Below are 13,806 nucleotides of genomic sequence, written 5' to 3' on the forward strand. Positions count from 1 at the left end.
TCCACTAAACGTACTCAAAGCGCTTTCCAAGGGGCCCCTGACCAACAGCAATATTTAACATTTAGGACGGGACATGACGCCTGTTAGGTGATATTACAATTTTTTTTCGGACAGAGACAACGCTGTTAACGGCCAGGTACTCAATTTACACCTGAGTACGGTTAGAGAATGTGAGTTGAGAGCCTTTTCCAAGGACTCAACTATTCGCCGAGCGAGGCTTGAACCCAGGACCTTCCGATCCGAAAGCGAGTGTCATACCACAAGACCACATAGCCGCACAAAGCCCTGGCAAATTTTATAAATATTCACTTGAGTCAACGGCATTCGAGCAATCTCAACCCAGAACAAAGACAGACAACAACATGGAAAGGGAAAACAGATATGGGAGATAGAAGACACAGCAAGTGACCACTCTGCCCAGCATGGGCGGTCAGAAGACCCAATCCAAATCCAGGTAATCTTCTATACTTCAATCAAGCGGGACAAAGCGTGTAAATGTGTCTTACCAAAAAGATACCGAGCTGGATCCAGGACGATGCAATGATTGTCACTGATCTAGTCACTGGCAATGCTCAATGTTGCTTGCCATTACAGCAAAATGTGACGCCATACCTCTTGGCAACCGATTAACCACAGGTTAAATGCTCCGCCCAATGCTATCGTGCGCTGAAAAAAAAGTTTTAAAAATTATGACCAGAATAATTGTCCTTCAAATATCGATCATCTTGGCAAAAAACTCTAAAACCGGGAACTTCGCGAACAGTGTGCTTGTTTTGTTTTTGTTTTTTAAGGGTTTTACGGTGCTTGCAACACATTGAGGTCATATCAGCCCCCGTAAAAAGGAAGAAAATGGGACAGTAAAAAGTTCTAGAATTACAACTAAAGCACCCACGAGAAAATAAGACAAAGGGGAACTGGGAACATATAGGGATCAAATGTAGATTCCAAGAGCATACCACCAATGTACTTAGTTTGAGATCACCTATAAGGCTCATCCGGACATAAGCACAAGATCCAAAAATGAGGAATACACTCAAATGCTTACATTATACATTAAAAATAACACATATTATATAATATACATAACAGAGAGTTGATTTACAAAGAAAAAAATCATCTCCCAAAACAATTAACAATGCATATGACTGTTTCCCTCCCAACCAAGACTCCGGCCAGGGCCAGGACAAAACCAAGTAATCTCATTCCAAGACAAAAATAGTGCTATGGGAGGTCAGGAACCCCACCCAGGAACAGTGAGCGATAGGGGCTAAATTCTTATTTAAGGGGGGAAAAAGAAGCAAAATGTCGACAACAGGGCTCAAACCCGAGTCATCGGGATGAGTAATCTCACCCCCTCCCCCTCGTCAGCCTATATTATTACAATAAGAACCGAAAGGCCCTTCGATTCTGTGTAGATTACTGGACAATATTTAGCGCTTATTTCCAGCACAGGTTCTAATGATTCTTTTTGCCGAACTCCCGTTCCTTGACGTTATTTTGTTATGGCCACTGATTGTAGTAGCCTTTAGTTTATAACATATTAGTTCTTGTTTATACTAGAATTAACCAAGACCATTCTTGAACATGTTTGCACTTAGTAATTTTATCCCGTAAGCTTTTCCAAACATGTATTACACTTGTATTTCGAATAGTTATATTCTCATTCAGTGAAAGCATTTGACAACAACAAAAACTAGAGCATTTATATTGCTCAATAGAATAGCCACTGAACGTGATCAAAACGCTTTACAGTAGATCGCAAGCCAACAGCAACATTTAATATGTAAGACGAGACATGATGCCTGTTAAGCAATATTACATTTTATTGCGGCAGAAACAACGCTGTTAACGACCAGGTACTCATTTTACACCTCAGTACTTGAGAGAATATAAGTACAGAGACTTTTCAAAGGACTCAACTGTGCGCCGCTCAGAGCGGGACTGGAACCCTGGACCCTCCGGTCCGAATGCAACTGTCATACCATGAGACAACAACAACAGCAACAACAGCAACATCAACAACAATATCAACAACAACAAATTAACAAAAGAACAACTATATGTTGTGACGTTATTCGCCCCCTAGTATCAATAGTTGCGATGCCTGATAAAAGTAGGATTGTTGGGATTTCTTTCCTATGTTACTATGTCACAGTCATGGTCAACGCAGGACTGTTAGAGGGTAAGAGCAATCGTGACGCTTCCATAGGGCTTTTGTACTCCTTTGGAGTAAAATAAGTGATGCGTAACGGGTGGTTATTATTCTGACGACAGTCATAAAGTTTGACCAGGTTCTGAATTGTATACAAAAACAAAAATAATCTTATTCAGATCGATCGAACTATCTATCTATCTATCTATCTATCTATCTATCTATCTATCTATCTATCTATCTATCGATTTGTCTATATATTTCTCTCTCTCTCTCTCTCTCTCTCTCTCTCTCTCTCTCTCTCTCTCTCTCTTTCCCCCCTCTCTCCTCCTCTTCCCCTCTCTCTCTCTCTCTCTCTCTCTCTCTCTCTCTCTCTCTCTCTCTGCTCCGTGAGTCAATTTACGATTCAAAATAGATCATAACTCGTGCAACTACTTACGATACGTATATTATTTTTACTCTCCATATAAAGCCATTTATATTGGTAGAAAATACAACACACACACATACACACACACGCACACGCACTTAAAATGAATGTAAGTATTCTTCTCAATTGAAAGAGGAAAAGAAAAGTGAAAGAATGATAAAATAGAAATATGATGAAGGGCAATGATTGGTCTCAAAAACATATTTATTTAGCAGAGAGGTTAAGTTTCAAGTTTCAAGTTTATTTACTCTTTGGCTTTCACCAATAAATCATTAAATTTAATGACAACATACATGAAAGTGAAAAAAATGGTTTATGAAACCAAAAAAATATAGTGGTAACATTAATGACCACGAAATACACAATAACACCAATAATTACACTACAACTACCACCACCACCACCACTACTACTACTACTACTACTACTACTACTACTACTACTACTACTACTACTACTACTACTACTACTACTACTACTACTATTACTACCACTACTACTACTACTACAGTAATACTACTGATGATGATGATGATGATGATGATGATGCTGATGATGATGATAACGACGACGACGATGGCGATGATGGTGGTGATGACAACGACGATGACAATGATGATGATGATGATGATGATGATGATGTTGACGATGATGATGATGATGATGATGATGATTGTCCCAAGGGGAAATGACGATATGGCATTTTCCAGCTGATATGCAATTAAAGCCCCTAGTGACGAAGACGCAAACTCCACACCTCTATGAGAAATCGCTCAAATTCTATGTCCGATAGTATAATATATATCATTAAGGCTGTATAAAATATGTTGTTAGTGTTACTAAATTTGGTTAAAATAATTCAGTTTCAAACAATATGTCATAGATACTGACTTAAAGCTTTCCCCTTTCGATGTCACCAGACTTCACATTTTCATCGATTTCTCTCATTATTTTGGTGAAGATCCTCCAATCCTGTTTTGTGTCTTTTCCCGATTTTTGCTAGGTCTCTGTCTTATCGTGTTTCGTCATTGAATTGTTTTAAATCCTTATTGAGAGTGAGAAGTGATGTTGTAGTTCGTCACCGAGCCCTTTTGTCCCGGATTTGAGAGTTTTTGCCAAGTTGAGAGTCATTTAAATCGATCGATATTTGAAGGACGAGTTTTCTGGCCTAATTTTTAAATATGTTTTTTCCATGGTACGGCAGATTTCTGAACGACCCATAATGTGACCACAAATTATTCCACCAGGTCTAGCTCAAGAATTTAAACAGACAAGCGCTTTTCGTTGCACTTTTTATAAAGCCTTTTGTTTGATATCTTTGTAGGATGGTGTAATCCCAGGATCTACACGTCTTTATAGATTGACATGGAAAGCGTCTATTTTGATTTCATCAGTTTTGGTCTATGCCCATGTGCCTAAATTATACAATAAGATAAATTTAACCAATGAATTGTAAAGTTTCATTCCAGTTTTCACTTTATTACTGTTTGTTCTGCTCAACACATAGGACAGCTTATTAACGGCTATTCTTGAAAGATGTTTTCGGTGTGGAGTGTCTTCTTTGCACCCAAGCAGTGATCCAGCTTTCTTGAATGTTTCTCACTCATCACTATCTTTGCTGATTGTTGTCAATTCAGTCTTGATTCTATTGACTGGATTGTATATTTAAAGTTCACATTCTATTCCCTTTACATCTTGAGAGTTTTCGTTTATAAAGTCAATTTCATCAGCATTAAGTATTTTCGATGGAAGTCTTAATATCTCTTCTGTTTCATTTTGTTAATTGGATATTACACCTCAGTGGGACTTTTCCAAAAATAATACAAAAACTATAGGGCGATTTAAAGCACTTACAATCGACTATTTATCCCCCCTTCCCCCCCCCCCATTATACCTTCTCCTTCTCCTCCTCCGCCATCCTCTCTCTCTCTCTCTCTCTCTCTCTCTCTCTCTCTCTCTCTCTCTGCTTTTTAATATACTCTTTTATATAGGTTCCTCTGGTCAACCCATACCCCTTACCATTATTCTCAGTGAGGCCACAGGTCAAAACTCAGCCCCTGCTGTGAGTGTGTCGTATCAATAAAAGTAAAAGATTTACACATCACTTGGCAAAATGTATTCGGTTCACTACGCACCCTCCAACTCCTTCAACCCCCCTCCCATTTATTTCAAATATCGATTTATTAACATCGACGCTAAATTATTTAAAAGTATCAAACCAGAAGCTCAGGTTTGACGCTTATTGACATTTGAGTACCATGACAATATTTGACACTTTTGTTAAATAAACTTTTTCTTTTTTTTCTCTTCTTTTCTTTTCTTTTTCTTTTTGAAAAAAAAAAGAAAAGAAAAGAAGTGTTTGGTCAGTGTATTACAGGTAAACCCAAGCATATTCTTGATAACATGCGACAATGTTCACCTAAAATAGTCACGCATGATGGAAACAGAATGTCTCACTTATATATAAGCCGGAGTGGTCAAGGGTTTGGACTTGCAAAGCCTTTTTATTTCAGTTGTAGTTGGATATTTGCGACGCAACTCTCCTGAACTGCATTCAGTCGAAGTTTCTATCTATTGATTTGGTCCTCTTCCGTCGGAGTTCAATTTCACTCTAACCGACGCGTACGTAGTTGCAGGTCCGATAACTGAAGACAATTATGGCCTTTTAAAACATTGTTGTAATGATTAATATAAGGGATTGGGTTGTGAGTATTTCCATTACAATACAGAACCTATAACCAATCGGGTTATCAGACTTACAAATAAGTACCCGTCAACTTTAATCTTGCTTTGCATCTTACCGTTTTGCCAAAAATCAGCAGCATTGATTGAGACTTTTTAACTAGCACCAGCATCTATTATCGTCAGTCAAACATTATATTTGTAGTTTTAAGCACTTAACTCGAGAATGTCATATACAATAAAAATACAATTTGGTCATGTTTATGGATTTTTGTTTATGATGTTTTTGAGTTTTTGAGCGGACTACTTTGCTAGTTTTGGTGGAATGATCTCCTTCCACGATATATTTGACAGATCTCAGATCATTTCTATTAACTGGCCAAGAGGTCAGATCTTTTGGGTGATTAAGGTGGAACCTTTCCTCCACAAATGATGCCATAAAAACACAATGGTGGATCTCAGATGTAAACAAACTGACGAAAAAGACCAGATTTTTTTTTTAAAAAAAAGGTTTTTAAAAAGGAGGACCCCCCCCTCCCCAACCCGCCAACCTCGTAGATTTCATAAATCCTTTGCTCTCATCCAAGATGATGCTACCCAGAACAGCACAACACTGCTATAGAGCTAAATGGGTTTTATGCAGTGCTAAAAATTGACCGCAATGAAGTCCCAAGTCGCATCGCTGTTAGTGCTTTCTTGATTAATGCGGTGAGATGTGATTAGCATCGTATTAAAATAAAATTGAATCCTAAGATAGATGGGTTACATTTTAAAATTGTGTTCCTGACATAATATTATGTTTGACGACGCCACTCTTGCGCCCTCTTTCCTAGAGTAACTATGTATAAGTCCATAACAAGAGTGTTTTGAAGTATAAAAACAAAAACAAAATTCACTGGCCTCAATATTAAGTCTTTATTTTAACTCAATTTGTAAAAGTTGACAATTGAATTTTGTTTGTTATTTTTTGTTCAGGGGTTTTACGGCGCTTGCGACACTGTGCGTCGAAAAGTTGTAGATTTGAAGTTAAAAGCACTGGAGAGATGGGAAGAAAAGGGGTTTACAAAAGATTCCATGATCGATGTGCTTATAGCGACATTACTTATAAGTCTAATCCAAGCACAAACAATGAAGGACACACTTAAATGTTTACAAAGTACAATATATATAGTATTCGAAACTAATAATTGTAATAAAACATAACAGCAACAGAGATATAATTTGCAAGGAAAAAAATCATCGGAAAAAAAGATACTATACATTTGACTGTCTCCCTCCCAGCTAAGGATCCCCACGAGGACCAGGAAATCAACCGAGCAATCTCAATCCAGAACAAAGACAGGGAGAACATGGAAAGGGAAAATGGATATTGGGAGGGGATAGGAGACAGAGCAAGTGCCTTCCTTTCCACTATGGGAGGCCAGAGGATCCCACTCAGAATTTGAAATTTAAGCATCTGAGTCACCCAAACATGGTGCGTTGTGAGAGAATCAGTCACATATTATTATTTTAATGGCGTCATTATTTCATTCGTTATTTATCTACGTGTGCTCGTAGCTTCGATAACCGCACGCATTTAATGTATGGGCTTTATTTAACATTGGTGTGGTGGACAATATCTTGCGTTGGTTTGAGAAATTTTCCATTACAACAACGAGTCCATAATAATGCTATCATAGCGAAAAAAAATAATAAAACCATCATACGACCAGAAAATTCGTCCATCAAATACCGATCGATCAAACTTTGGACGTCACGGTAAAAAGCAAGATATAATGTGGTTAAATATGGAATTGTTTAAAGGTATCGATATATTAAGTAAGACATAGATGCTCAAAACCAGTTTTTTTTCAAAACACTCAAAAAAACAAAACAAAAACAAAAACAAGAAGCAAAAAGGAAAAACAAAACAAACTAGTTAACAAACAAAAACAACAACATCAGAAACAAAGAATATATTGTTTTTCGAAGTGCTATATAAGTCATTCTGTTTCCTCCAAAGCCAGATAAATGTCACTGAAACCGAAACATGAAAGACCTGAGTGACGTCAACTTCGAACTATCTATAGATAGATTATAACCGAAGATTACATTGGGAATCTAACAAACTTTCTTGTGTAGGAGGGTCCGAGCATTGCATGCGCAAGCGGTGCCCATAGAAGGTATTGGTATCATGCAGAAACTTGTTAACGCCAAACTTCATGTCAGCTGCTCTACATAGCAGTTTAAATTACAAGAAATATTGTTGACGGAATTTGTCCAATCCAATCCAATATTTAAAGATGCACGAGGCATTCCTGTCCACTATGCAAATGTTATTTACTGTTCCCAATTGTGTAACATTAAGACCACGTAAACTAATAATAATAAAACAGTGAAAGCGTGCCTCTAAAGGATTCTGTGGATAAGCTGTTGATGTTTGTGTTTGAAAACCTGTTCCAGTCTTCAATGGTTCGAGGAAAGAAGCTGAACTTATAAGCATCATTGTTTGTCTGTGGTTTGTAAACTTCCTGCTGTGGTTGTTTCTTGTTGAGTGTGTGTTTTGTTGCGGCCCGAGAAATGCGCTCTGAGGCAAGATGGGACTGTTATTGATGTGCTGTGCCCATTGCAATCTAGAGATAGATAACATTGGCTGTGCCCGTTTACGATTTTATACATTTGTATAAGCCTTGCTTCTTTTCTTCTTGTATGAAGGGCTTCCATTGTAGCTGATCTAGTGCATTTGAGACGCAGCCTTCCTCCCTCAACCTGCAACCTGTAGCAAACGAACCACTCTTCTTTGAACTTATTGTATTTTGCTCATGTGAGTTTTCGTAAATCGATCCCATATGGTGTGTGCATGTTCTATGTAAAATTGGTCTTACAAGGGAAGTGTAAGCGTGCTATTTTATATTGTGGGAATTGTTGGAGATTTCGAGCAATGAACCCGAGTGCTTTGTTGGTCTAAGCTCACATGACTCACATGATTATTCCACGTCACGTTGTTTTGTATGTTGCCCATGTATTTGATGTTATCTTTATGACTTAGCAAGTGTCCTTGCATCTTGTAGTTGTGGTGTTGGGAATTCTTTTTGCGGCAAACAGTCATGACTTGGTACTTAGAAGAATGGAATTTCATTTGCCACTTTTCTGTGATAATGAGTCAATGTCGCGTTGTTATGATTTTGAATCTTCAAAGATATATATATTGTTCGGAAGATGAGTCTATCGTCTGTGCCTGAGTGTATGTTCGTGTGTCTGTATATGTGTGTTCATGCTTCATTTCATTTTACAAAATTATTATTAATGGTAATAAAAATATTCATTTAAAATGGTTAATTTGCTGAACATTTGATTTAATAAATCCTCAAATTTTGCGAGATATCTAAAATCGAGTTTTAACACAACAGTATAAAATAACAAGAAACAAAATCACATCACAAAAATCAATTGGTTAAAATGGATTAAAATGTAAAAGATGTTTTGAGGAAAAGTGAAATTAGAAGGAAAAAAAAAAACCCGCCGGCAATTAATCATTTTCACGAATCTCTAGGGGGTAGGCATTCACTAAAGAAAAAACCCTCAACTAAATCCATCACCTTGGAGAAAAATCGAAATTTGTAACCAAACAAAAGCTATTGAAATAAACGATTTATACCATACACACAAGACAGACAAGTAAAAACGATTGCCGTGCTGAATGTTACAGTTCTATGCAGGCACGGTGATATATTACTTGACTGCATGCCTTTGATGAAATAATATCCATCCACCAGATTTAGACTTCATTCATTGTAAAGGCCAACCGATCGGGTTTCCTCTTCCGTTTGCGGGTAGTTCATCACCAGATGAGGAGTCAATATCATTTGATTGTCTACGTTTATGATATCGATAAGGCCATTAATCATTTATTTTCTGTTGTTCTGATACACAAATTAAGTATGACTAATGGTTCAAATTAGGATACCCGTCATAGATTACTGCATACTTTGATTTGTTTTTGTTCGTATCTTTAATTGTCTGATTTGTACAACGACATTTAAAAAAATGATATTTCTTTATTTTTAATTTTCGTAACTTTTTGTCAATTCCTTTCTTCTTTTTATTTTCTTGGAGATGCAAGTCGATAGTAGTATTCAGTCAGACTGAATCATTTAGTTTTTGTTTTTGTTGTTTTTTTTAAGGAGGAGGAGGAGGACGAGGAGGACGAGGAGAAAGAGGAAGAGAAAGAAGAGGAGGAAGAGGAGGAGAAAGAGGAGGTGGAGAAGGAGGAGTGAAAAGAAAATGACGAGGAAGAAGACTACGATACATTACATTATTCCAAACAGTTTAAAACATAATAGCAAATTGGCTGTTGAAACAAATGTCATTTGTATCACAAAGCTTTGGCCAAACTATTGGCCAACTGCCAGCCAATTAATCAATACAAAAAAAAAGCCCATGGACCTGGACAAGACGAGCCCTCGCACAACAGGAAATATCTGCGAGGAACAGCCCGAAAATGTTGAATATATAAATCTTGGCTCAAGAATAGAGTCAGATGGTAAGTCAGGTCTAGATATAAGACGCTGCCGTGTCCCCAATCTGGACATTTTCAGGTAGAGCTCCTTTAAATAAATAATTTAAAAAAACTAACGAAAGAGTGAAAATGGAGAGGCTTCTCATGGGAACAATACAGACAATGGACGTTTCGGGTACAAATCCTTCGTCAGTACAACATTACACAAACGTTACAAGTTATTTTGCATTTTGTTTTATTTGTTTTCCACGTTAATTTGTCTATTGTTGTGCTGCCGTTTTCACTCTTTCGTTAGTATTTTCACCAACTTCAGGAAGCCCCTAACGTTTTCTACTTAAAGATAAGTAACATTGATAACATACGGCTGTGAATCGTGGGAGGTCAGGAACCCCACCCAGAAATCATAACTTTTCGGGTTCGATTTTTACCGACAGAAAGCTGTTTTGAGGTAGGCCACATTTTGTTAGAATCCAAGTAGCTTACGGGACATTGTCATGATGGACACGGGTGGGGCCAAGAAAAACACGTTCTGGTCGACCTTCAAGCTCTAAATGACGACACTGAGTTTCTTTCTAACCATGATTTTCCCACATTATTTATTTAAATTTATGGTCATGTATATCGAGACATGGCCGTTTTCAACAAGGCTTCATTGAAGTTTTAGCAGTTTCACTTTTACCTCTTTTATTGGTTAAGTACCCAACTAAAGGACAAGAACAACAGTGAATTAGAATTTAAAAAAAAAAAAAAAAAAAAAACCCAAACAAAACAACATATATATCGACTAAGACGGTAAAGGTATTTGGTCAGATAATAATATAAGCTCTTTCTAAAACTTTGGCTTACCTATGAAATGTCATCAGTAGTGAAAATTAGTTTTGTTTGACCGTCGTCTTATCTAAACTAAGAGAGAAATATGTTGATTCGTATTTTATTTTAGTACTTAGGGTGACTTCTCTAAGGGTGTTCTAGACCAGTTGACAACGAGAGCTCTATCCTAATGATCTTGAGCATTTATATAGCGCAATATCCACTAAACGTGCTCAAACGCTTTACAAGGGGTCCCTTGCCAACAGCACAAAGTAGGACGAAACACAACGCACGTTAGGCGATATTACAATTTTTTTTCGGACATTGACAATGCTGTTAACGGCCAAGTACTTATTTTACACATGAGTACGTTGAAAAAAAAATGTAACATAGTACTAAATTCATTCAGAACTGAAGAGGAGTTTTGTGATTTATGTCAAAATGTCATTTTACACACATAGTCTTGACCCCAAAATTAAATTACCTAGCTCAGGTTGAAAACCTCTGGATAATATTCGTATTGAGTCACTGAACACTGTAAAGCTGTGAAAATCGTTATATTGCGTCCATATAATTTGCTCAAGATTTTATTTTTAAAAGTACTCCTTATTGAGGTTTTGATTCTATATCGTATATTTCAACAATAATGGACACTAGAGGCTGTCTCGATGGTGTACTGAGTAGAGTATCAAAAGCATAGAAACGGCTCTCAGTCCCCGTGGAATCGAGTAGTTTCTTTTTTTCTTTTCTAACTATTCTGTTCGCCCAGCAGGAGGCAGTTGGATTTGTATGATTATGCGACAGACTGGAGACTTATCCAGAGAGTAGCAAGCAATTATTATTGACCTTTTATATAGCGGAATGTCAACTGAGCTTAAAGCGTTTTACAAAGAATCCCTGGTCAACAGCAACTTTTTAAAAATCGGACAATATGCGATATTAGGCCATATTACAATTTTTTCAACAGAGACAACGCTGTTAACGGTCAGGTACTCATTTTACATCGGAGTACGATGAGAGAATGCGAGTAAAGAGCCTTTTTCAAGTACTCAACTTTGCGCAGCTCAGAGCAGGCCTCGAATCCAAGACCTTCCGATCCGAAGGCGAGTGTCCTACCACGAGACCACATACAGAAATTAACTCCGGTACGGATCTACCGGTTCATATTTTTTTTTTGATTACTAATGGAGGAAAGTGATATTTAATCTCGTTGGTTATTGATTGGCTCAACCATTTACATGACGCATACATGTGGAGCTGACACGCGAAGGGTGAAATGACATCTATGTGTTACGCAGAAGATGGGACTATGTCAATGGAAATGTGATATTACACATATAAAAAAACCCCACAAAACCACAGTCAATTCCATCGGTCATCATCATCATCATCATCAACATCATCATCAACATCATCATCATCATCATCAACATCATCATCAACATCATCATCATCATCATCATCATCATCATCATCATCATCATCATCAACATCTTCATCATTAAAATTGAGCTTTTACGTAATTGAGCTTTTATATAGCGCAATATCCACTAAACGTGCTCAAGAACGCTTTACAAAGGGTCCTTGACCAACAGCAACACTAAACGAGTAGAACGAGACATGACACCCGTTAGGCGATATTACATTTTTTTTCCCGACAAGACAATTCTGTTGACGGTCAGGTACTCATTTTACACCTGAGTATGATGAGAGAATGAGAGTAAAGAGACTTTTCCAATGATTCAGCTATGCCGCGAGCGAGGCTCGAACTAGGACGAGTGTCATACCACAAGACCACATAGCCGCACGATCATTATCATTATCATCATCATCATCATCATCATCATAAGCATCATCATCATCATCATCATCATCATAAGCATCATCATCATTATCATCATCATCATCATCATCATCATCATCATCATCATCATCATCATCATCAACAGCACCACCAGCACCATCCAAATCATCATCATCATCATCATTATCATCATCATCATCATCATCATCATCATCATCATCATCATCATCATCATCGTCATCATCATCATCATCATCATCCAAATCATCATCCAAATCATCATCATCATCATCATCATCATCATCCTCATCATCATCATCATCATCGTCATCATCATCATCATCATCATCATCACCAGCATCACCCAAATCATCCGCACCATCATTTTCATCATCAATAGCATTGTTGGAAGAGTAAAGAATTCCTATATTTTAGCTATTTAAAAGATTGCCTTGATCACCACAGTTTTCAATTGGAAATCAAATAGAATGCCATGGAGAGCACAAAGACCTTAGGCACAGAAAACTTTGAAAATTCATTCTGCAGTTCATCGACGAAAGACATTTTTTATAGATAGGCAGAAAACGCTAACTTTATAAATTGATTGACTCAGATGATCCCGTTTTGACAAAAAGTTACAAATAGAAATTTGAGACTTTCAATCAGTTCACTGCCCTTGTCTGGAAAAACTCGTATCTGAAAAAAATGACCAGAAAACCCCTCCTTCAAATATCGATCGATTTAAATGGCCCCCATCTTGGCAAAAACAGTTAACAGATTTCCAGGTTTACAGGTGATCATCTTGACTCATCCACATTATAAAAAGTAAATTTTCTGGCCAGTTTTTAAAAAATAATTTAGCCAGAAAACGTGAAATTGATAAATTGACAGACTTAGATGATCCTATTTTGAAAAAAAAAAAAAAAAAAAAAAAAAAAAAAAAAAAAAAAAAGAACATTTTCTGACCTAAAATGAAAAAGGTCTCGTTTCAGTGTTTGAGAGCATTGCCTTCGTGGACATGGCAGGTAGTACATGGGATAAATTAATCATCATATGGCGCATAGCAAACATGCGACAGATTGTGAAAAAGTCAATCAAATATTAAAGGTAATCGGTCTATCGTTTAAGCTGACAATACCAGTTCACAGAAATTCCCATTAGAAGTCTATTGATTGCAACGATAAATCGTTATAATCCAATGTCTGATCGGCGTGATCGGAAGTTGTTTTTATGATGATTGAGATATGGAGATGATGATTATTATCATTATTATTATTATTATTATTATTATTATTATTATTATTATTATTATTATTATTATATTATATTATTATTATTATTATTATTATTATTATTATTATTATTATTATTATTATTATTATTATTATTATATTATTATTATTATTATGGGGTATTGAGGAAGAGGGTGC

The 13,806-nt window shown here is 36.8% G+C and overlaps 1 protein-coding gene across 2 annotated transcripts in view; it reads right to left on the bottom strand.

Moving 5' to 3' along the window:
* LOC144969681 (uncharacterized) overlaps nt 1-13,806 on the bottom strand; it is a 42,102-nt gene that overhangs the window by 19,649 nt on the left and 8,647 nt on the right. Inside the window, exon 2 of one of the 2 annotated variants that reach the window (XM_078908830.1) lies at nt 507-666. The exons of the other annotated variant lie outside the window; for it this stretch is intronic. The gene's annotated coding sequence lies outside the window, so the exon portion shown is untranslated. The remainder of the gene's footprint in view (nt 1-506; nt 667-13,806) is intronic. 2 annotated transcript variants of the gene reach the window in all.

Source organism: Berghia stephanieae, chromosome 3 (genome assembly GCF_034508935.2).
Source record: "Berghia stephanieae isolate SIO BIC M18660-M18661 chromosome 3, UCSD_Bste_1.3, whole genome shotgun sequence".
Taxonomy (NCBI): domain Eukaryota; kingdom Metazoa; phylum Mollusca; class Gastropoda; order Nudibranchia; family Aeolidiidae; genus Berghia; species Berghia stephanieae.